This window comes from Marmota monax, unplaced genomic scaffold, assembly GCF_021218885.2.
Source record: "Marmota monax isolate L192 unplaced genomic scaffold, Marmota_monax_Labrador192_F-V1.1 WCK01_AAM20220418_F8-fsc00271, whole genome shotgun sequence".
In the NCBI taxonomy this organism is placed as follows: Eukaryota; Metazoa; Chordata; class Mammalia; order Rodentia; family Sciuridae; genus Marmota; species Marmota monax.
In genome coordinates, this window is record NW_026694659.1 from 1,164,746 (window position 1) to 1,187,857 (window position 23,112).

At 43.5% G+C, this 23,112-nt stretch overlaps 1 long non-coding RNA gene across 4 annotated transcripts; it reads right to left on the reverse strand.

Annotated features, from left to right (window-relative positions):
- Positions 1-538: 538 nt before the first annotated feature.
- LOC124078499 (uncharacterized) lies at positions 539-22,568 on the reverse strand. 4 transcript variants are annotated; one of them, XR_009224780.1, is made up of 4 exons: positions 20,613-22,568; positions 11,291-20,446; positions 5,646-5,883; positions 539-4,182 (listed from the first exon to the last, which is right to left on the reverse strand). It is a non-coding gene; the product is annotated as an uncharacterized LOC124078499 (long non-coding RNA). The 4 variants fall into 4 exon arrangements; XR_009224781.1 differs by lacking the exons at positions 539-4,182; positions 5,646-5,883 and adding an exon at positions 5,907-10,848 and having other exon boundaries at positions 20,613-20,806; positions 21,904-22,567; XR_006846932.2 differs by lacking the exons at positions 539-4,182; positions 5,646-5,883 and adding an exon at positions 5,911-10,848 and having other exon boundaries at positions 11,291-14,217; positions 20,225-20,446; positions 20,613-22,557.
- Between the last annotated feature and the right edge of the window lie 544 nt (positions 22,569-23,112).

Sequence of the window (23,112 nt, forward strand, 5' to 3'; positions counted from 1 at the left end):
TAATGAATACACTATCTTACTACAAGCCATTCTGTGAGCTGTGTTGGAGTTTTAAGTATCTCCCACAAGGTTTTCAAAATGTTACTCTATTATAAATATATATCAGGATATGAGTTCTGAATCTGTATTCCTTTGTCTTGTCTATCTCAGTTTCACTTCTAGGGATGCTCTTATTCCAAAGCGTACTCACCAGTGACATTCCCGGACTGAACCATTCATGAGCAACCACCTGCATGCGTGGGTACCCATGCATACTGCTACAAAGATGCTGTGCATTTTTTAAAAAGACCATCTGGGATTCACTCCAGAAAGCAACAGTGATGCAATATGAAGAAATCTATTCATGTACATGACCACTTTAATAAATGAATCACCAAGCATTTGTTGATCTGAATAAATGCTGAAATGTGTCTTAATAAAGATAATATCGACTTCTGACATTTCTGTAATGGGGCTAGATCTATATATCCTTAACGTGACAAAACTATACCCCCCACAAATGCACACATGCAACTCACATATTCTTTTTATTGTCAGTATCATAAACCAGATTTTGTAGAAAGATCCTAAAAGAAATTTCTGCTAATCAATAGCAAGTCCTGGATTCTATTATCACCAATATTATTTAAAATTATTCTAGAAATACTCGCCAAAAGGAATTAAATTTAAAGAGGCAAAAATTGTTATTACTTAATGATATAACATGATTGCACATCAGGAAAAACCCACAAGAACTAATACACCTTAGTTAAAGCAAAAAAAAAAAAAAAGAGCAGTTACTAAAAATAAAATTAGCGACACCTAACACCCTACTTATTTATTCAACAACCTTTTTTTTTTTTGGTACCAGGAATTGAACCCAGGTGTACTTAACCATTAAGCAGCATCCCTAGCCTTTTTTTTTTTTTAATTTAGAGACAAGGTCTTGTTAAGTTGCTTAGGGCCTTGCTAATATTGCTGAGGCTGGATTTGAACTTGTGGTCCTCCTGCCTCAGCCTCCTGAGTTGCCAGATGGCAGGCATGCATCACTGCACCAGGCTTCAACAATCTTTTTGAAAGGCTCCATTTTGCTGGACAGTGGGGACATAACTCTAATGGGTTTGAGTCATTGTTTTCCAACTACTTGCTTTGTAATCAAAAGACATAAACAATATACAAACAAGCCAATGCACACGTGGACAGATTCTCAGGTAGCAGTCAGTGCTGTGAGGGAATTCAATCTTGTGTTGGGGTGAGGGACTCAAGGTCAGAGCCGGTGATGGGAAGAGTCCTACAGCACCCAGCCTGCAGGAAGGCCCCTCTTAGCAGGTAGAATGTGAGCTGAGACGTGAAGGATGGAAGTAGGCAGTCAGGCAAAGAGCCAGGGGAAGGGGATGGAGAAAGAAGCTCAAGGACAAGAGTGTGGCACTTTAGAGTGACAGGGAAGAGCCATCGTGCTGGGGAAGAGACGCTGGCTCAAGCAGGACACCTTTAGGAGGCTGGATCTTAGTTTGGTGCAGTAGGATTCCACTGCAGGGGTTTAAGGGAGGAGTGTCATTGGTATGACCTTGTGGGCTACTGAGAAAGCTAGCCCTGGTGGATATGTGAAAAGTGGTCTTTGGAAACATGGGGTGGAAACCAAGTGACCCATGGTCTAGGCGAGGGGAGATGGTGATGGGGTGGCCTCAGGAAGACACAAGTGAGTTAGACATGCATTTCAGATGCAGAAAGAACGACCAGTACTTGCTAACAGATTGATGTGGGGAATGAGTAGGAGGAGAATCAGGGTGTAATTCAAAGATTCCATTCACAATAGAAAAACAAACAAAAACACGAAACCTCCAAGAATAAATCATATAGGAGACGTCCAAAATATTTGTGAAGAAAACTCTGAAAATCTGCTGAAGGATTTAAAGAAAACAGGAAAAAAAAGATTTACATAATAAAAACAAATTTGCTCTTACAGAGCTAATATCCACAGTTTGAAGAAAATGGAGTTCACCAGGCAATTCCAGCAGGGGTTTTTTGTTGTCATTGTCAGTGGTGGTGTTTTTTTTTTTTTTTTTTTAACATGACACCAGTGAGATTAAGGTTCATCTGGAAGAATAAAGATCTATTTGGGACTAGCTAAGATAATTTGGGGTGAAAAAACAAAAAAAAGCACCCGGTGGCTCCGGAGGCTGAGACAGGAGGATGGGAAGTTCAAAGTCAGCCTCAGCCATGGCAAGGTGTTAAGTAACTCAGTGAGACCCTGTCTCTAAATAAAATACAAAAAAAGATAGGGCTGGGGATGTGGCTCAGTGGTCGAGTGCCCCTGAGTTTGATCCCCAGTACTAGAACAACAACGATGACAAGAACAAAAAAACTAAAGAAATACACACAAAAATTTTTTTTTTAAAAAAGTGCCAGTAGAACATAGTCTCTAACAACTACTAAAATGTAAAATAAAGTCATAGAAATAGTAACTTGGCGTCACTGTGTAGGAACAGGAGTGAAGAAGCAGATTAATTGACAATTTGGAAGTAGATCCTGATATTGACTTATTTACTACATTTTGTACAGTGGCATTACCTATGCAAAAGAGGCATATTAGTACATGTACATTGTTGGGTAGTCCTTTTTTTAAAAAAATGTAACTATTTTACTTAGTCTTCATCAAAACAGATTCAAATGGGTCATAGACATAAAGGGGAAAACGAATAATTTTGTAATCTTAGACCGAGGAAGACCTTTCCATGCATAATATAATAATTAGAAACCTGTGAGAAGTGATTGCCAACACAAACGACATAAATATGGAAAACTTGTTTATATGCCAAGAAGCTAGCAAATGAACACCAACCTCAAAGTTAAAATATAATTGAACTATCAAGTTCCAGGGGGTTTAAATTTCATCTATATGTTTGCAACTAGCTCCAGCCAAATATCTGAGTGGTTGGATTGTGTCCCCTCCTAAGATATGTTCACATCCTAATCCCCAGAACCTGAGAATGAGATGGTATTTGGAAATCAGGTCTTTGCAGACATAATGGAGTTGAGGTTCAGTCATCTTGGATGGGGTGGGCCCTAATCCAGCAACAATTCTTTTAAGAAAAAAATTTGGACACAGAGGCACACGGAAGGAAGACGACCTTGTGAAGAGGAAAGCAGAAATTAGAATAATGAAACTACAAGCTAAAGGATGCCAAGGATAGCTGGTAGCCACCAGAATCCAGAAGAAATGCACGGAACAAATCCTTCCCTAGGACCTCAGAGGCCCAGCCCTGCCAAGACCATGATTTAGGATTTCTGGCCTCCAGAATGGTGGGAATAGACATTTCTGCTGTTTTTGAGTCACCCAGTTTGTGGTAATTTGCTACATCAGCCCCTGGAAAATAGTATGCACGCTAGTGTCTAATAGGAATATTGAATTTTTGCCAAACAAATCTCTTCTTCAGTTCCATTTTAATACATACATAAATAAAAGCCAACATAACATAGATTTGTTATAGTTGTTAAGTCTTGAGAGTGTGAATAAAGGGCTTCTGCTTTCAACATGTCTGTAGGGTGAGGTTATTTTTTTTTCAAATGTATATATTACCCTTATAACAGAATGTACTCTTAAAAGAAAGAAAAATACATAATGAAAGTCTGCTATCATGCCATGAGTGGAATCCAACAAATTCAGTTATGTAAAATGAAAGGTCGTGTTATTGGAGGATGAATATGAGCAGCTAGCCAGCTTCCGAGCTCCGGGGTCCTCATGTTCATTTTCAAATCCACCATGGCCCCAGCTGGACCTTGTCGCCGTGGCGGTGGGTGTCCATGCTGGTTAAAATCCATGGGGTTGATTTCTAGGTCTTGAGTCCTGCTGGGAGCTGGGGATAATGACTCGCCTCCTGACATTTCCCAGTTACTTAGCACCTGTTTTGTGGCTTCCACTGGAGGCGCTGGCCTGCGGAATTCATCAGAACCAGGGACCCGGCCTCTCTCCTCCCAAGGCTACACTGCCTGGCAAGATCTGCCAAACTCTCCACATTCTTCTCCATAACCCATGGCTCCATAGTCTTGAGAGCTCCAGCCTGTCCCCTCTGGGAACTTGGATACATAAAGGACAGAAACCAGTAGCCATTCAGTATACCTCCGGGTGCCTTTCTATAAGAGATGCTAAGGAAGTGTGTGTGCGCCATTTTATATATCACACCACAACTTGGATAAGGAACACTGTAAAAGAACAATTAGTATTACCATATCGTATATAATTCAAAGGCTTAGTTCAGCTATTTTAAACATTTAAATGTTTTAAATATTCCTGTTCTAGACTCGTTTTTCATTGATAATTGATTATTAGCTTGGTTAGTTCTACCATATTGTCATTTGCCTTATATGATCATTAATAGTTCACCACTCAATTGTTTGGCCAATTTTATACAGCAGTCTACATTTATCTGCAGTTTCAATTTACTTTTGTCTAATATTAAATGATCAATTCCAGAAATAAACAATTCACAAGTTTTAAATTATGCACTGACTTGAGTCATGTGAAGAAATATCATGTCATCCCACCCTATCTCGGCTGGGACATAAATCATCCCTTTGTCCAATGTATCCATATTATGTATGCTACCTGCCCGTTAGTCACTTCTTAGCTGTCTGGGATATCAGATTGACTGTCAAGGTATGGCAATGCTTGTGTTGGAGTTGTCAATATGTAGTAGCCTGATGTAGTCCTCCAAGACTGCATCACAATACCTATGTCATTTAGCTCACTTCATCTCCTTACATAGGCATGGTTTCATCCCACATGATCACAAAAAAATAGGGTACAATAAGATATTTTGAGAGACAGATAGAAATCACATTTATAAACATTTTATTACAATATGTTGGTATAACTATTATTTTATTGTTATTGTTATTAGTTTCTTACTGTGTCTAATTTATAAATTAAGCTTTATGACATATATGTATATATAGAAAAATGTAGTCATTTTAGGGTTTGGTACTGTCTGTGGTTTCAGGCACCCACTGGGGGTCTTGGAAAGCATCTCCTGAGGATAAGGGGTGGGGTAACTACTATATATATAAATATAAACTCATTTTCCAGAATTTTTTTTTTTACCTTTTTCAATCCACCTTACAAGTGGCCCTTTCAGCAGAACTGCTAGAATAAAATAGGTTTACCTGAACTGAAGGTATATAATTGGATCCCTTAGCAGGGTTTTAATTGTTAACTCTATGATTATTAACTGACCCTCCAACAGTCCCAGAGGAAAGGGGTGTCCCTTTAACATGTCACTTTGGACTACCTAAAATATTGACAACTCCAATTGCTAACAACTTGCTTTTCTTATAAAAAATATCACCTTTGTAGATCTTTGTAAATGCTTCACTCCCCATTGTACCCCACCAAGTCCTATTTCATCCATGACAAAGCCCTCTGGAATCTTCTCTAACCCAGAAAATCTAAGGCCATTCCATAGCGTTCGACCTGAATTCTCCCTTTGACTTTCAATCGTTCCAACTTACCAAAACCTGTGCTTGAATTAGAGGGGCCCAGTAGCCCTGGCCCTGCCTCCCCCAGACCAACTGAGCATCCGAGCCAAGTCAGAAGGTCCAAATCTTAGCCTGGTCCATCTAGGTACAAGCCAAGTAATGGGAAGCCCTCCAGCCCCCCACAGACAAACCTCTCTCCAGCAGGAAGGTCACAGGAAGGAGAGGCTGAACACATTCACTGTCTCCTTGGCCTGCTGCTGCCCGACTTCCTTTGGGCTCACCAGACGATATTTAGGCGCCAGACACATAGCATGGTGCCATTTGCGTGTCTGTGTTAAAGTTGACTTAATTAGGAGATTCTACCTCAAATGCATGCTTAAATGAATTCGCTTAGTGGTGAAACATTTTTGTCTGCTGCCTATCGCTGTCCTGAAAAAGAACAGAACACACAAATTGCGCAGCAGCTCTGAAGTCATGTTTACACGCATTGATGTGCAGTAGGAAAAGAAAACCGGACTGGGGTCGAGTGAACTCCTGTAGGATAAATAGAGATAAATAATTCAGATTCTCATTATAATAGAGGCATATAGCTGGGGCGCATGGGAGCGCCGGGCCTTTGTGAGAATCGGTATGCCGCGGGAGTTCAGAGGCTATAGCATGTAATCTAGCATTAATATTAACATAAATCAGAGGCAGGAATTAGCAATATTTCTAAAGTCTTATAGGATAACTGAATTCACACTATATCGTCGAGTCCTCCTGGGCATTTTAGTAATCGGGTAATAGAAATGTTGAAGTAGTTGAGATGTTCTTTATATTACTCTATGAAAAGATCTTTAACACAATGTCTTTAGTAGACAGTTTTGATAGAACACGTTGAACAAAAAGAAATATGCCTATTTTGGTAATATGGGTATGTTTCATTAGCTCAGCCTGCAGCGATATGACATTACATTCTAAAAGGAATACAATTAATAACAATGAGAGATTTTTAGCTCTCAGAGTGTAGCTGGAGGAACGGAGCAGGATGTCAGGGCAATTAAGCGGAGGCACTGCATTACCTTTGTCTGCACACCCTTAACATCACCCTGTCTCAATGTGTTGAATGGTTATTTCTTTAGTGGAGAATTTGTAATTTATTTTGATGTTTCCTATAATTCAGACCACTATTATTAAAAAAAATGATTTTCTCCCTCTCTCTCTCTCTCTCTCTCTCTCTCTCTCTTTCCAGGTAAGGAAAAAAAATCTTTTAAAATAACTAGCTAGTAGAAATTAACATTTCTTTGGATTGGCATCGCTACCTTTTTTTTCTTTTTCTAGAAGGGAATAAATGACTGCAAGGGAGATGCATACAATGACTGTTGGGGATGAAAGCCAACAGAAGCATCCTCCCCAGTATGGCAGGAACGTATACAACCACCCAGGGACTCCTGAACTCCATGCATTCTGTAAGAGCAATCCAGGGGAAAGAGTTGCACTTTGAGACTATTCAAATAATCAGGCAGGGTCTTGTTTTACTCAGTGTTAACCTTTAAGTTTTATGTTAAATGACAGTGAAGGTTCCGGAACACAGTGATTCACCAGAGTCTCGGCAGCAGAGATTTCCTTTATCTGTAAAGAGGCTTCATTCCACTTGGCAATTCCAAAACTGCTCTGGGCTCCGCTCACTGGTCAGTTTTAATGGGAACACCAGATAAAGTGTATCACAACGTGAAAATACTGATTTTTCAAGACAGATGAGGAAGAGGCCAGTTTGAAATCCCATTTTGGGGCTTCAAGCTTTCAGTCTCATGGCTGGTTTGGTCCAAGTGGAGGAGTCTTCAGGTAACGGTGGGGGTGGGGTGGGGGAACAAATGAGAAAGAGAGGGATGGAGGGCTGGTGGGGGACGGGGGAGACCCACTAATCACCCCTGCTGGCTTTCCCTGGTGAGCACCCACAGTGGGTAAGCAGGTGTCTGGGAACCCTGCTGAGCTGAGCCTCGGGGGCATTCAGACGCAACTCCATTTCCACTCATGAGTAATGTATTAAAATGTTGTAGCTAATAAATTGTTAATCCGAGAAGCTCCAGGTTATTTCTTCCTGGCACAGCGACTTAGTTAATGTAACACCAACCTGGCCATCGCTCTGGCCGCCTGTTAGTTTCTGTGCTCTTTTCCCAAGGCTTTCCACGTGCAGCCAAGTCCCTCTGCCTGTGACCACTGCTTAGTTCCTGCATATATGCAGACGCACACACCTCTTCAGACAATTAAATCACACCGCACTGCCCAGGGACGGGAGACTGCGAGTGTTGTGTGAGCGGTCCCCCACCCCCGCTAAGTATTATTGACGAATCCATCAAGAGCAGTGATGCATCGGCTTCCCCCTTACCTAGAAGGACACTAGGGCAACGGTGACATGCTGTCACCGTGGTAACTGCGGCTGAAGTGAACAGCCTGTTAGGATAGGTGACCTCTGTTGGCAGTGCGCCTAGAGATGTAGCACTCGCCCGGCTGCCATGTCATGGGGACCCCAAGGAGCAGCCCAGTGCCCTCAAATTGATTCATTAGGCCCTAAACGTATCGATCGCTCCAATTTGCAGGAATTTATTATATTGATATTGGACTGATTAACATTTTGTGCCAGACTGGTTCGATATGTGCTTGTAACAGCTTTTAATGATTAATTGACTTTTATGATTCCATCTCAGGGCTGTCAGTGAGCTGTGAACTGTGGGCAGGCTCGCTCCCGGGCTGTCTCTCCAGTGGCACTAGGCAGTGATTGAATACCTAGGAAATTAGTGTCCTTGCTGTCTCATTTTATGAAAGATAAATGCTATGACATTTAATGCAGACCTTAATTTAGAACAGAACTAAGCAGATCATTTTGCAATTTAATCATAAACAGGTAAATATCAAAACTTGTTTAGCATTTTACAAGTTAAGCACACAGAAAACAGAGGCAAAGTGGACCAGGCAACCAGGGAGCCGGCAAAAGGTAAAATAAAATAATATGGGTTGGAACTGTGCAGCATTTTAATAATCACGTAATTTATGAGGGCCAACATCCGATCCCGTTTTTCAGCCCAGAATATACTGCTCTCATTCACTCCATGGTGAGCCGAGGGCGTGGCGCCTGGCCCAAGCTGAACAGTTAGCATTTACCTTCCTGGCCTAGTGGGCCCTGTAATATTGCCTGGTGAGTCGAGGAAAATACATTGACTGATTTGCCTCAAAAGTAAATAGCAGGATAAGGGACAGGCTCTAGTTTAATATGTGCCCCTGACATGTAATAAGGGGAATATCACATTCAGCATGGTTTATGTGTTACCTAAAACAACCATAAACATTATGAAAAGACGGCAGGAAGAAGACGAGATTTTATTGTGTTCGCTAACAACAGAGAAAGAGGAATAGGAAGGCTGGGGGCTGTCAGCTCACACCTCTTGCATTCATATTTAAAGCATATTTCCTTCCTTTCATTTTAATTAAAAGACTTAAGTTAGGGAGAAACTGTCTAAACATCATGTCAAATTATTCATGTTTGTACATATAAGGAATAAAATGAAATGGTTCTGTGCGTGGTTCTTCTTTCTTCTTTACCATTCCGTATTTTTTTCCCTATCTATTTGTGCAGACTGAGGACACCTTTATTTGATGTGCAGTTGTCACTTGCTAATGTGTAACCTCACCCTATGCAGTGTACATATTTTATGGCCCTGGTCTGAGGTATGCTCATTCCAGTCCTCCAGTGGTGCCACCCAATCCTATGGTGCACAGACAACAGAAACCTTCTTGCTGCCTTGCTCATTTTTTTTTTGGGGGGGTGGGGTGGTACAAGGGATTGAACTCAAAGGCACTCGACCACCGAGCCACATCTCCAGCCCTATTCTGTATTTAGAGACAGGATCTCACCGAGTTGCTTAGCACCTGGCTTTTGCTGAGGTTGGCTTGGAACTCATGATCCTCCTGCCTCAGCCTCCTGAGCTGCTGGGATTACAGGCGAGTGCCTTGCTTGGTATTGATGGGTGGGGGGCCTTAGGCCACCTCCCTTATTCAATCTGTGGGCAAGCTACCTTATATGGCTTCTACTTGTGTTTGTAATGATGTTTTTTGCTTTTGTGATTCTTATATCTGATGCAAATCAAGGATTTACTTGGCTCCTGAATAGAGATGCACATACAGACCTATCTGGGAATAGACTATCTCACCTGTATGGTCAGGAGTACCTTGAACTCGCTGTCCATCCCAGACAACCGAATCCCACTGGGTATCAGTAGTCCTTGACTAGCATGGCATCGTGATTCCCTGCCCCCTGTCAAATGCAGGAAGCACAGCTAGGACAAGAGCATTGGAAAAGCTCCAAGTGCCTCCCTCCTGTTTGTAAATTGGGAAATCACACACATCCTCCCTTTTTGTTGGATCATAATCACAAACAGCAAAACAAACATTCTCCCTCTCTCTAACCTAAATAATAATGTTCCCTAAACAATAATGACTGGCTTTCTACCTTCTCTCTTGACGGCCAGTCTTCAGTATCCCGCGTGATATTCATTTCTGACAAATCTTGTCCAAGCCAATATTTTCATATGCTAAAGGATGACTGGGATTTGGGGTATTTAATCCGATACAGCCCCATGCAAACCCATTATAGCGTGTGACACGCCACATATAGACCAATTCTATAGGGGTCTTAGGGGTCTGATTCTCTTCATTCTGCCAAAATACCATATCCCCAAGCTCAGAGGGGAAAAATGGGTCTTTTTCCAATTGCTCCCATTATTGTTAGGAAAGGGAAATGAGAAACAAGGGGCTGTCCCAAGGCTCTGCTCTGGCCTCCTTCTGCTGAGCGGCAGTGGTGGAATTTCCTGTGTCACAAACACACACACACACAGACACTCACACATAGACACACACACACATGCACACACACACACACACTGGTGCACACAAATACTGATTGTATGTTGGTTCTGCCCAATCCTCCCCTCAGGGAGGGGTCAACTTCATGAGGGCCTTGTCCACATCACTTGTTCATTCTGCTCCTCCGAGTAGAACCTGGATTTCTTGATTTGGTCAAAACTCATTGGTTTTATCTCTCCTGCATTCATTCTACAGGGAGAATTTTCAGGACTTGCTGAATACTCTCCTGCCTAATTCTTTCCTATCACTAATGGAATAGCTTTCTGTATCTATTTTATCTTCTGGTTCTGCTGTCAGATACCTGTCATACTATTAGCAGGAAACCCATGAAAAATTTAACAGGGAAAAAAAAGTTTTGATTTCCCCAAGTGGACTGCTAGAATACATTCTCCCTGTATCCTGTATTAGCTTTCAAAATCCTTACCTCTTAGTAAGCACTTTAACTCAGAGAAAGGTACAGAAATTGTGGGACATGATGTTATTCCAATCTGGCACCTAAGGAAAATATTCAAAAGTTTAAGCAAACAAAATTCAAAGTTTCTTATTTAAAAAAAATTTTTTTTTTGCTCTATACAGTTTCCTCTATACAAATTTCCTCTGTATTTTTAAGGCCTACTAAAGGACCATTATGTTATATTCTTTACTTCATAATCCTAAAATATGCAAAAGACCTGTATGGAATTATTTATACGTACTAAAAACCCCAGTGCCAAATATTTTATATTTTTGATTCCAGAAATTCTATTATTTATTGAAATCTTACTTAATAATTGCTCCTAAAATTGATGACCTAATTGGTCACTGGTTTGAAAATTTATTTTCTCTTATAATCATATGAGTGATTGTAAGGGGGGGAAATCTCTTCACTTGGTGTCTTGGTCCACTTGTTATAACAAAGTACCATGGATTAGGTGGCTTATATACAACGGGTATTTACCTCTCACAGTTCCAGAGATTGCAATTCCAAGATCAAGATGCAGCATGGCTGGGTTCTGGTAAGGGCCCTCTGAGTTGCAGTCTGCCGATTTCTCCTTGTGTCTTCACATGGTGAAATGGTTGGAGCTAGTTCTCTGGTCTCTTCTTTGAGGACCCTAACCCCTTTCATGAAGGCTCCACCTTGACATTCATCATCTCCCAAAGTCTCAACCTCTAAAAACCACCACTGGTGGGGATGAGATTTCAACATATGTATTTTGGGGAGGACATGGACATTCAGTCCATAACACTTAGGAAAACATATTTTTTTTTCTCAGCTATTTCAAGTAGCCACATAAGTTGTGGTTTTAAACCTCGCCAAGTCTATCTCTTCGTCTATCTTTATAAGGTCTCAGAAAGGAAGCGTTTATTGGCTTCTATGTTTTGGTCTTTGAAAAGATACTGAAATGTCAGTACATATTTAGTGTTTCCAAATATCGAAACTTGGTGGAAATGCCTAGAAAACATCTGGCTTGAAGTGATGTCTCATGTTTGATCCAAATGTTTCAACACTGTGCAGACGAAAAGACTGATTTTCCCCCCCAAATTCTTCATTCCTTTCCAGTACCAATGATTCCTTTGCTTGAGACCAAGAGGCAGCCTAATCATTGCGTGGATGCCTGGCTCTGGGGCTGTCCTGTGCTTTTCTGAGGAGTGTACATTGCTCAGCATGCAGAGGTTTGAGGGCTGACAGATAATGCTCCAGGGATGGGTTGGCAGGCTGAAAGGTGGCTCCTGTCCCTAAACTCCTCCCTCCCCTCTCCTCCCTGTTCTAGGTTGGAAGATAAAACCAGGTGAGCAAAAGGAAGCTCCTTTTCCCTCTCTCCCACATGTGCCTCTACCAAAATGAATAATTTGTAAGCACCTGCTAGGTTTGGGCAACAGAGGCCTCAGGTCCCCCAGTTCTGGGTGAAGAGGTAACTAGTGGCTTCTCTAGGAATAAAGGCTTAGTACAATCCAGATGTGGGTTTTCATTCTGATCCTGAGTGGCCTGGGATCACCCTCTGTTGCTGGATTCCTTTTCTTCTCTTTTTTCAACAACATACAAAATAGACAAATTCAGTTCTAAAAAGAAAAGTCAGAATTTCTCAGGAGTTTTGCCGTTGGGTGATACCGAATCAGAGAGAATAGGAGAGATACCTGGGAGGTGATAACAGACATCTTGGTCTGAGTGACAGTGACAGACGTGCTCTAGAGTGAGGTCCCTCCAGCTCCCAAATGCAATGCCTGGTCTTACTTCTGTGCTGGTGTTGGTCCTCCCCGCTGCCCAGGGCTCTTTTGGATACAGGTGGGCTGGAGTTTTAGTGATGAGCTGGGACAGAAAGCCTCTCGGGCAGGGGCTCCAGAGTGCAATGCAGGTTTGTAGGGCTGATCCTGCAGGAGGGTGGGCAACAGAGTTCAAAGTTCCTGATGCTCTGAGGACTAATATGCGCCGCACCCACATCAGGGGGCCTGACTGGGTGACCCAGGTGAGGCATCTGGACCCACAGGTGAAGGCCATGCCTGCAGTCAAGTGTGAGACCGTGGCGTTCCAGAGAAGCCGTCTCAGTTGGAACAGGTCTCTCCAGCAGGTGTGGGACAGAGATCAGCAGGGGCTTCACTCAGGTTCAAGGAGGGGTGAGGTGGGGCGGGGTGAGGTGGGGAGGGGTGAGGCAGAGCACTCAAGGCCATGAAGCAGAGGGGTAGACACAACCGTAAGTCCGTCTCTGAGACAGGTGGTGCAGTGACGCAGTCTCACCATTTCCCACGGGGTGATCCGTGTGCCACTGATGGACAAGGTGATGGGAAAAAAAGCTAAGTAAAATGGAGTGAATAAAAAACACAGGGTGTTTGGTCAGGACTGAACTTTGGAAGATACCACCATCTCTCACGTGACCTCCAACCCAAGCCGCTAGGAATTGGAGGTGTTTGCTTGGGCTCTTAGTCCAGATGAAATCTGACCTCATCCGGCCTCAAGTCCACGTTCTTCAGACTGTGCCAGGCTGGCTGGAGGTGCAGGCGACTGGGACCATCATTCCCCCGAAGGCAGGCTAAAGGCAAGAGAACAAATGCAGGGACCTCCTTCTCGGCTAGGTTTGGATCTAACTGGCATGAGGATTTGGAAGGCTGAGAAACATAGACCTGGAGGAACATTCTGAGTCCTTACAGCTGCCTTGGAAGGGGAGGAAGCCCTTGGCCCAGCACCCCTTTGCTTCTTCCTGTCTCAGTCTTAGGTCTCCGCTGTTGAGTTCCTGCTCCCTTGGCCAGGCTTCTGAGTGCTGACGGCCACCCCCTCTGCCTCCCTGACACTGTGCCCCAGCGACCTACCTGCCAGAGAACATTGATTCACCCCCCTGCAGGTCAGAGCTGGCCCTCCTTGGAGACTGTTCTAGAAGCTTCCTAGAGAGGTATCCACTTTCTCCAGGATGGTCTGGCCTTCAACCTTGTGGTCTCTCAGGGCTGACACTTTATGGTTTCATCATACTCACTCTGGACACAGCCAACACTATGTGGTCAAAAGAACACTCAGAAACCTCCCGAATTAACCAGTTTCCTTCCCATTTTTTTATCCAATGGACCCATCGTTACCTCTGAGGTTAAAAAGAAAACCAGGCAGAAAAAGTGGAGAGCAAGGTAAATCCCGGCAGGAGCAGGGTAGCAGAATTTCTCATTGGGCTCATTTGTCTCCTATGGCTGCTGTGTTCCTCCAATGTGTTTCTGTACCTGGGAATGAATTCTTCAAATTGTGCATTAACTATCACAAGTGCAACTTCTGCCGAATCAAGACATTTGCAGGAAATATTACAGTTATCATTTCTAGGTCGATAAAACTGAAAACAGTGTTTATCCGGTTGACATAATTTACTCCACTTTTCAGAGAGCTCCTGGTAAGGCCCTTCCAAAAAGACTCTGAAAGAAAAATAAACCATCTTAAGGTAGAGAGCATCTCATAGAGACAAACGTAAAGAGGTAAAGAGGTTCATGGTGGCCTGGCAGTATCTGGTTGTTTACCTAAAATAGATGGGCAATTGATAGTGAAGATTCTTCTCTCTTTTTTCTTTTTTTCCAAAACGTACCCCTTGAGTTTCCACCCAATGTGATTGGTTTTGAAATTGTCAGGTCTTTTAGAGACATATAAAAAAAAACAGGGACTCTGAACACAGCTCAGTACAACTGGTGTGGCTGCATGTGACGTTTGGGAGACACTTGAGTAAGGCCAGCAAGAAAACACACACACACACACACACACACACATACACACATACACACAATACAGATCCATGTAGACACATATATACATATGCACGTGCACACACACGCACAGACACACACACACACATACACATCTGAATACACTCGAGATCAGGCTGCTAAGTCTAATATATTAGAATTTTTTTCGTAAAGCACTAGATAAGGCCCCCAAGGAAAACAGTGCATTTTGGGGAACAGATGTACATTACGTTTGCATAAGAACAGAAACTTTGGGTCCATGAAAAGACTAAGCAGTCCTAGGAGATACCTGAAACCCCCAGCTTGCTCACTGCCCTTGAAAGGTGGGAGAAGGAATGAGGGCTAATTCTCTAAGACAAACCGAGAGGAGGCCCAGGTCCCCTTCTCCTGTCTACCAGTGTAGGCAGGGTAGAAGGAGGTCTAGTCAGAGTTCTCAGGCATCTGCTTTTTACTGAAATGTCCAGGGGCCTTCATTGAAGGGGCTCTTGGTTCATTTTGTCCTGAGGGGCCCATGCAACTGAGTGACCCAGTGAGCTTCTTGGGGGGTCTCTCTGTAGTGATGGGAGCAAAGAAATACTGAGGTGGTCTACCCTATGGTGGAGGTCACCCAGAGGGGCCAAGGTAGGGTGCAGTCCAGGGTGACGGTCTGGCCTCCACAGGCCTGAACAATATGTCCCCACCTGCCACCATGCGCTAACTGACCAGGGAACTCACTAGAACTTACCATCTTGATTTTTTTCCCCTTTAAGTGGAAATTCTTGGTCTATGTATTTTACAAAAACCATGGGGGGAGAAATAAATAAATCTTTTCTTATAAGGATTGAAAGACAGTTGTAAAAGTCAGGTCATTAATAAAAGCAATGTGTCCTTACAGTGAGTGCAGAGAAGGGCAGTAACCCAAGCTGTCCATCCTAGGTTGAATGGACTCACTGGGTGGCAACAGTAGGCAGGGGACGTGTGACTGGAGGTGGCTCACTGGGGTCCACCCTAGGAGGATCCATCTTTCCTGTGGCCCCTTCCTCTCACTCTGTTTCCTGGCCACCATCATGGAGAGGTGTTTCTCCACTTCACCCTTCCACCATGATGTTCTGCCTCGCCTCAGGCCTAGAGCAATGGAGTCAGTGGATCACGGACAGAATCTCAGAAACAGCCTCAAGGAAACTTGTCCTCCTCTAAATTGTTCTCATTAGATATTTTGGTCACAGTGGCAAAAAGGTGGCTAATACTTCCATCATCTCAACCTGTTGGGATTTGGATCTAAGATTCTCCAAAGGCTCATGTGTTAAAGACTTGGTCTCTGGTTAAGTGGCGCCTCTGAGAAGCAGTGTAACCTTTAAGAGGTGCAGTTGTGTGGGAAGAAGTCAGGTCATTGGGGGATGCCCTTGAAGGAGATACTGGGTACCTTCCTCTCCCTCTATTTCCTTGTAGTCATCATGAAGTGAGCAGCTTCGCTCCATCATGTGTTCCCCCAATGAGGTTCTGCCTCACTATAGGCCCAAAGTGATGGGGCCAAGTGACTATAAAATGGAACTTCGAAAACAAACCTTTCCTGCTTTCAGTTGATTTTCTCAGGTATTTTTGTCACAATAACGGACAGCTGACTGACTCACAGCCTAAAGCACGAATATCTTAAATGGCAAGTCTTCACAACTGAGATCATTAAATACTAAAATGACTCTGATTGCTCAGGAGCTGCAGCTCCTCACTAATTCATACACTAACTAAATAAATGAGCCTGAGAAAATCACCTTGAGTGTGATGCTTGGTGGTTCTTGACTTCTATGAAGGCACCAGGTCTTCTAAGTACTTGCTCTCCCAGCTATGGGCCATCTTCACCCAGAACAAGACAATTAAGATGCTGGAGTTAGAAAGAATGCCTCCCTCCACCATTTGACAGGGAAGAAGCCCATGTTTCAGAAACACAGAGAAGATTCCTAGCACCGTGGGGCATTAGGCCCAGGTCACTGTCACAGACTCGGGGTCCAGATGCATGGTACATGAGGGTTTGAAATGAGCATAAGTATATGCTCAAGTCACCTGATAGAAAAGAATCTGCTACTAATATTTCTCTCTCGGTACCACAGGAATGCTATTTTTTCAGTGAGCTCTGAGCATGATGTGCTCTAGGCTGTGTCTAAGTGATGTATTTCTTCACCCAAAAAGTGAAAACTCAGATGGTCTGCACCATATTTTTGGAAACAGCTGGTTGATTGACTAGATTTTTAATTTTTCACAGGAATGTTTGATGTTGGGGAGACTGTACTGCTAAAGTCCTCTGAGGAAAGAAAAGATTTATGTAATTTTTCCATAAATATTTCATATTTCACTTTAATGACTATGAACAGAAATCCAGTGACTGAAGAGATGATCCTTATTTCCCTACACACCAACTAAAGATCCAGCTTCCAAACTCTTGGCAATCCTCTCCCACTTTGGGAATCTGAATTCTTTAGAATTCAGCTGTTTCCAAATGCATCTGCCGCATTTTCAAGGGAACTTTCAGTTGATTTGTGATATGCTGTTATTGCCATTTTTTGAATAAACAGACCTGAATATTTGCTCAAAATGCTTAAATAACCTGAGTTGCAATGAATAGGCCAATGATTCTCATGCTTCACACGTAATAGACACCCAACATATGTTCATTAGGTGTGTTTGACCAATATCAAATATTCATTATTTTAATATAGTAAAATATTAACACATGATCACTGTATGTTACATAGTAATAAGATATTGATACAAATGCATGATAACAAATATATTAAATTAAATTGATATCTCTCAAGGCTACTATATATGAGTAAGTTAAGTGATTCAAAGAGCTCCAAGACATGAAAAGGAATTAATATCTATCGAATATGTAGTAGATGTTAGTCATGGTCCTAGATGCTTCATAAATGATCTTACTTAATTCCTACAGAAATCTAGGGGTAAAGCCTACTTTGTATAGCATGCAGACAGGGGAAATCCAGGCTCAGAGAGGTGAAGGAATTGCTCAAAAGTACACAGCAAGTAGCCAAAGAAGCCTGAAAGTTAACTTGAGACTGTTTGGTTCCAAAGGCTCTGTCTTTATCCCCTGATGCTCCCTTAAGCGAGCGCTCTTCAGGAGTGTCTCTACCCTGCTTGAAAATTCTCCTACCAGGTTCTCCCAAGTTCACAGTGAAGGTGCATCCATGTTGCCCACAGATGAACAGATGCAGCTGAAGAGATGGAGTGGGGATCTCTCTGCCTCTTTCACTCTCGCTGTAAAGGAACGCATTGGATGGGCTGCCTGTCCTCTCACAACCAAACACGATGGGTTTGCCCCTTGGTGAGGACCAAGCTGATCATCCCAACCATGAGTGAAAAGAGTAAGGAAAGGTGTGTTACTTGCAGCAGGTAAGAAGTGCACTGGAGGGAAGCCTCAAAGCAGTAGCTCCCCGAACAAAGAAAGTAAAGGGCTGTTATTGGGGAGACTTCATGCATATTCATGCATTCATGCAGATTCATCAGCATACGTGGAGGTGGGCAGTTACTGTGCATGCTCGGTTCACGGTCACCCATCACATGATCACAAAAAGTGGTGCACAGAGATGCCTCTGGGTGCGCAATTTAGTAGTACAATGGACAGAGTTTACACTAGGTCCCCTAAAAAAGAGTGCATTGAGTGACTCAGCCATCTTGGCTGGCTCCTCTAAGTGTCTCTGGATGGCTTTATCTGAATTAAATACAAACAACTTTGACTAAGCCGGTTAACAGCCTTTGAAGGGGAAGCAGCCCTTTCCCGTGGAGCACAGGGAATCTTCTCTCATAGTGCCTGCCTAGTGGCTAACACCTGGCGTGTGTCCTAGGGTCCAGCAGGTTAGACATGATGAGATCCTCACTTCCCAGCCTCACTGAGAAAACACTGTATTAGGCCAGACTCAGACCAGAAAGGAGGAACAGGAACCACACAGAGGAGGGATGCCAAATACCTGTGCACCTAGCAACATTCGGGCTCTGTTCACCTTCACGGGAGTGCTTGCTGTCACTCTGTCAGACCCAGGCTGACCCTAAGACAGAGACCTGGGCTAATGAGGTCTGTCCCCCCTGACATTTTATTGTGACCATGAAGAAGAAAGAGAAGGAAGGAACCGGGCACAGTGGGGCACGCCTGTAATCCCAGCAACTCTGGAGGCTGAGCCAGGAGAATCAAGAGTTCAAAGCCAACCTCAGCAAAAGCGAGGCGCTAAGCAACTCAGTGAGACCCTGTCTCTAAATAAAACACAAAGCGGGGCTGGGGATGTGGCTCAGTGGTCGAGTGTCCTTGAGTCCAGTCCCTGGTACCATCCCCCCTACAAAAAAAAAAAAAGAGAGAGAGAAGAATAGACGTTGGGAATTATGAGCCCCACAGGAGTCAGCCACCAGAATAGTCCACCCAAGGGAGCCCTTGGAAAAACAAGGTGGGTGCTCCACATGGGTAGGGGGAGGAAAGGCACTGAGATGAGCTCTCCCCTCACTCCTGGGCCAGCCACCAAGGTCCAATTTGTACTTGCCTCTTGAATTCAGATGTCAGTAAATAGAAACAAAAATTTATAAGAAAAGATTATTTAATAATAGGTTTGCCATTGTTTGGCATGCCAGACTTCTTCCTTGTTTCAGATTTGGTCATGTCTCTAAAAACTGTAAATATGCTCATTTCATGAGCATTTATCTGATCCTGGCCACAAGCCTTTCTGCATTGTGCCAGGTAGAAATACCAATCAAAGTGAAGAACTGTTTCGCTGCTGGACAATTTCACCACAATGGTGTCTTGTTCACTGTGGGTTTCAGGGTTGGGAATTCTGTGTCATCAAAAAGATGCGGCACTCTCTGGGTGTGGTGGTGCACAACTGTAATCCCAGAGGCTCAGAAGGCTGAGACTGGAGGATCAAGAGTTCAAAGACAGCCTCAGCAAATCAACTCAGTAAGACCCTGTCTCTAGATAAAATACAAAATAGGGCTGGGGATGTGGCTTAGTGGTTGAGTGCCCCCGAGTTTAATCCCCAGGACCCCCCCCAAAAAAAGATGAAGTACTTATTTTATATTTGGTGGCACATGCCTATAATCCCAGCTATGAAGGAGTCTGAGGCAGGAGGATCTCCAGTTTGAGAACAGCCTTGACAACTTAGGGAGACCTTGTTTCAAAATGTAAAAAAACTGCTGAGGATACAGCTCAGGGGGAGCACACTCACCTAGTGTGCGTGAGGCCTTGTGTTCAATCCCTAGTACCGGAAACAACCGTTTCAGGCCTTCACAGTAACTGGGCTAAGTTTTTTCCTCCGCTTTTCAATGGCATGATATGGGAGGCACTGACTCAAAGTATTTGGATGGGTGAGAGGGAGGGTGTTGGTGAAGGAGAAAAGAGGGAGATCTCTTCGCCAAGATTTGCAGGTGTTAAATATAAATCCCAAATCGGTTACTGTGACTCTCCTGAGATTGGAGAAGGAAGTGGGTGGGTGGATTGGTGGGTAAGGGTGGCAAAAGCAGGCCAGAAACCAAGGACTCCATCTGAGGCATCTGAACAGATACTTCCTACATGGGGGTGGGATTTACATAAGCATTTTCTTGAGTCCTGATAACAAAGCCAGGCCTTGAAAGACATCTCACTTTCCCTGCCTATGAGCCAGGCCAGTACCTTCCAAGATGCACGAATCCCTCATCAACAACAACAAAATGTACTCACCATGTTTTGAAACCCTTCCAAATCACGGCAGAAGAAAGAGTAAGGAGATGATGGCAAGCCCGCCGCCAGCCGGGCATCCCAGCTGCCCTTTTTATCAGGGATGTTTTTAATCTCATCACGCAGAGCTTCTGGGGCCTTCAATTCAGGCAGGACCCGCATTAGCTTCTTGATTTCTCCCCCAACAGAAACTGATCCGTTAGACCTTCCTCATCAACCTTAACCCTTTCAAAAAGTACTCAGGGTTAGAGATGCAGAGCTCAGGGGTAGAGCATTTGCCTAGATCTCCAGCAAACACACACACACACACACACACACACACAATTAATGTTTGCCCTCTAAGAACCTATAAAAAATATGCCCATTGCCCTTACAAGCAGCAAAGACCTACCTGCAGAAAGAGGAGGCGTGCAATTTTTCCAGTGAAAGTGTCTTTTTAAAGAGCTGCATTGTTACTAATAGTATATTGTATCTGAAATGAAATGGATGCACTTTTGAAAGATAATGAACATAGCACTTCCACATTGTCAGTACCCACTCTCAGCTCTTGTGAAAAGTGCATGCTGTACAGTATTTGCAGGGATCCTACAAAAGAGAAACTTTAGATGATTTAAATACCTAACCATTCCTAATTGTTACTCAAAATAAAATGCTGTACTTCTTAAGTGCCCCCCCAACACTGTTTTTTGTACCTTTATTTAAAGCCTGAAAATAAAATGCGTTGGCATGTGAATGGCAGGTCCCTCCTGGTGGCAGTGTGAGCACTCTGCCCCTGGAGCCTGGGGAAGGTGTGTGGGTAGGGCACTTGAACCCACTTGTCCATCTGGGGGCCTGGGGAAGGTGTGGGTAGGGCACTTGAACCCACTTGTCCACACTTCATGGACACCCGGGATGTGCTAGCAAGCTCTGAGATTCTGTAGGGGGTAAACGTGAATGAAGAGCTGGGGATGTAGCTCAGGGGCAGAGCACTTGCCTAGCATGAGCAAGGCCCTGGGTTCAATCCCCAGCAGCACCCAGAAATAAAGTGAATGCAATTTGCAGTGCCTAAACTTCAAAAATTCAGTTTCATTGGCAGGTGGAACCATTCCACTCGATTGTCCTCTAATCTGGCCTTGAGATGCTGAGCAGTTCCACACCTGGAAGAATCCCAGGCCGGTTGGTATATTCCAGTTTAGAGTCTTGTAAGGACAAAGTTTTCAGGGGCTCCTACACCATTCGGCCCGGTATCCTTATCTGTGCAAGTGCACTGTTCACAACAGAGAGGACGGTTTGTGAAGTTTTTGAAGTTGTATTCCCAAAATGCTTCATTTACAACAAAACACTCAGATCCATGGCCCAGTGGAGAATATTTTACCTTCAGGTCACTGGATGTTTTTCAGTAACCACTTAACCTGAATCCCTTCGGCTTTATGTTTAAGTCCACTTCCTCTCTTCCTATTCTAATTAAGACTGGGAAATCATGGAGATGTTTGCTGTTACTGTTTTCCTACAGCAGCCCGCCTGGACCACTCATTCAGCCCTTGCAGTTCCCCATTATACAAGAAGCATTTGGTGGAGTCAATACACGTCCCAGCTGCCCATTTTTCAACGATCCCAACCCAGCTTCTTTGCTCCTGTTGAAACAACCCCTTTTTCTCCTTTAAAAAAAATAACATTCTTTGATTTGGGGGGATTCGACTTACTTCACTTAGCATGATAGTCTCCAGTTCTATCCATTTACTGGCAAATAATTTCATTCTTCTTCATAGCTGAAAGTTCTCTCTGATATGAGGATGCTAACACACAAGGGGGGCGGGGAGAATAGAAATGCATTGGGTTAGAGAAAGGGGGATGAAGGGAAAGGGGATGGGAATAGAAAAGACAGTAGAATGAGTTGGACATCACTTTCTTATGTTCGTATATGAATACACGATCGGTGTAACTCCACATCATGTACAACCACAGAATGGAAAGTTGTACTCCACGTAGGCATATGTCAAAATACACTCTACTGTCATGTGTATCTATAAAGAACAAATAAAAAAATTAAAATAGTTCTTTGGAATATCTATGTTTTCCCTGTCCTTTCTTGGGTACGGCTCCCAGAACAGAGGTCCCTACACAAGGAGAAAACGAGTGTGACTTCCTACCTTCAATACTTTTCAACTCATTCCAGTCCCTGGCTTGGCCCTTCTCTCGCAACACAAGAGTGAATGGCCCTCTCTCCCACTCCCTCTCTCTCTCTCTCTCTCCCTCTTTTCCACATTTTTCCCACTGGTGCATTACAGTTGTACCTATGATGGGGTTTGTTGCTACACATTTGTACATGCACACAATGTGACAACATCATTTGGCCAATATCACTCCCCAGCACGTCCCCCTCCCTCCCTGTCTCTCTCCCTCATCCTTTTCCTCTACTGATCTCCCTTTGATTTTCATGAGATCTGCCCCCATTTTTCTTTTCCTTTTTCCTCTCTAGCTTCTGCATATAAGAGAAAACATAGGACCCTTGACCTTCCTTCTTTGACTTATTTCACTTAACATATGGCTTCCAATTCCATCCAGTTTCCTACAAATGACATATTTTCAATTTTTCTTTATGATTGAATGAAATTCTGTTGTGTATATATACCACATTTTTTTTTGAGAGAGAGAGAGAGAGAGAGAGAGAGAGAGAGAGAGAGAGAATTTTTTAATGTTTACTTTTTTAGTTTTTGGCGGACACAACATCTTTGTTTGTATGTGGTGCTGAGGATCGAACCTGGGCCGCACGCATGCCAGGCGAGCGCGCTACCGCTTGAGCCACATCCCCAGCCCTATACCACATTTTCTTTATCCATTCATCCAGTGATGGACACCTAGGCTGGTTTCATAGTTTGGCTATTGTGAATTGTGCTGCTGTAAACATGGGC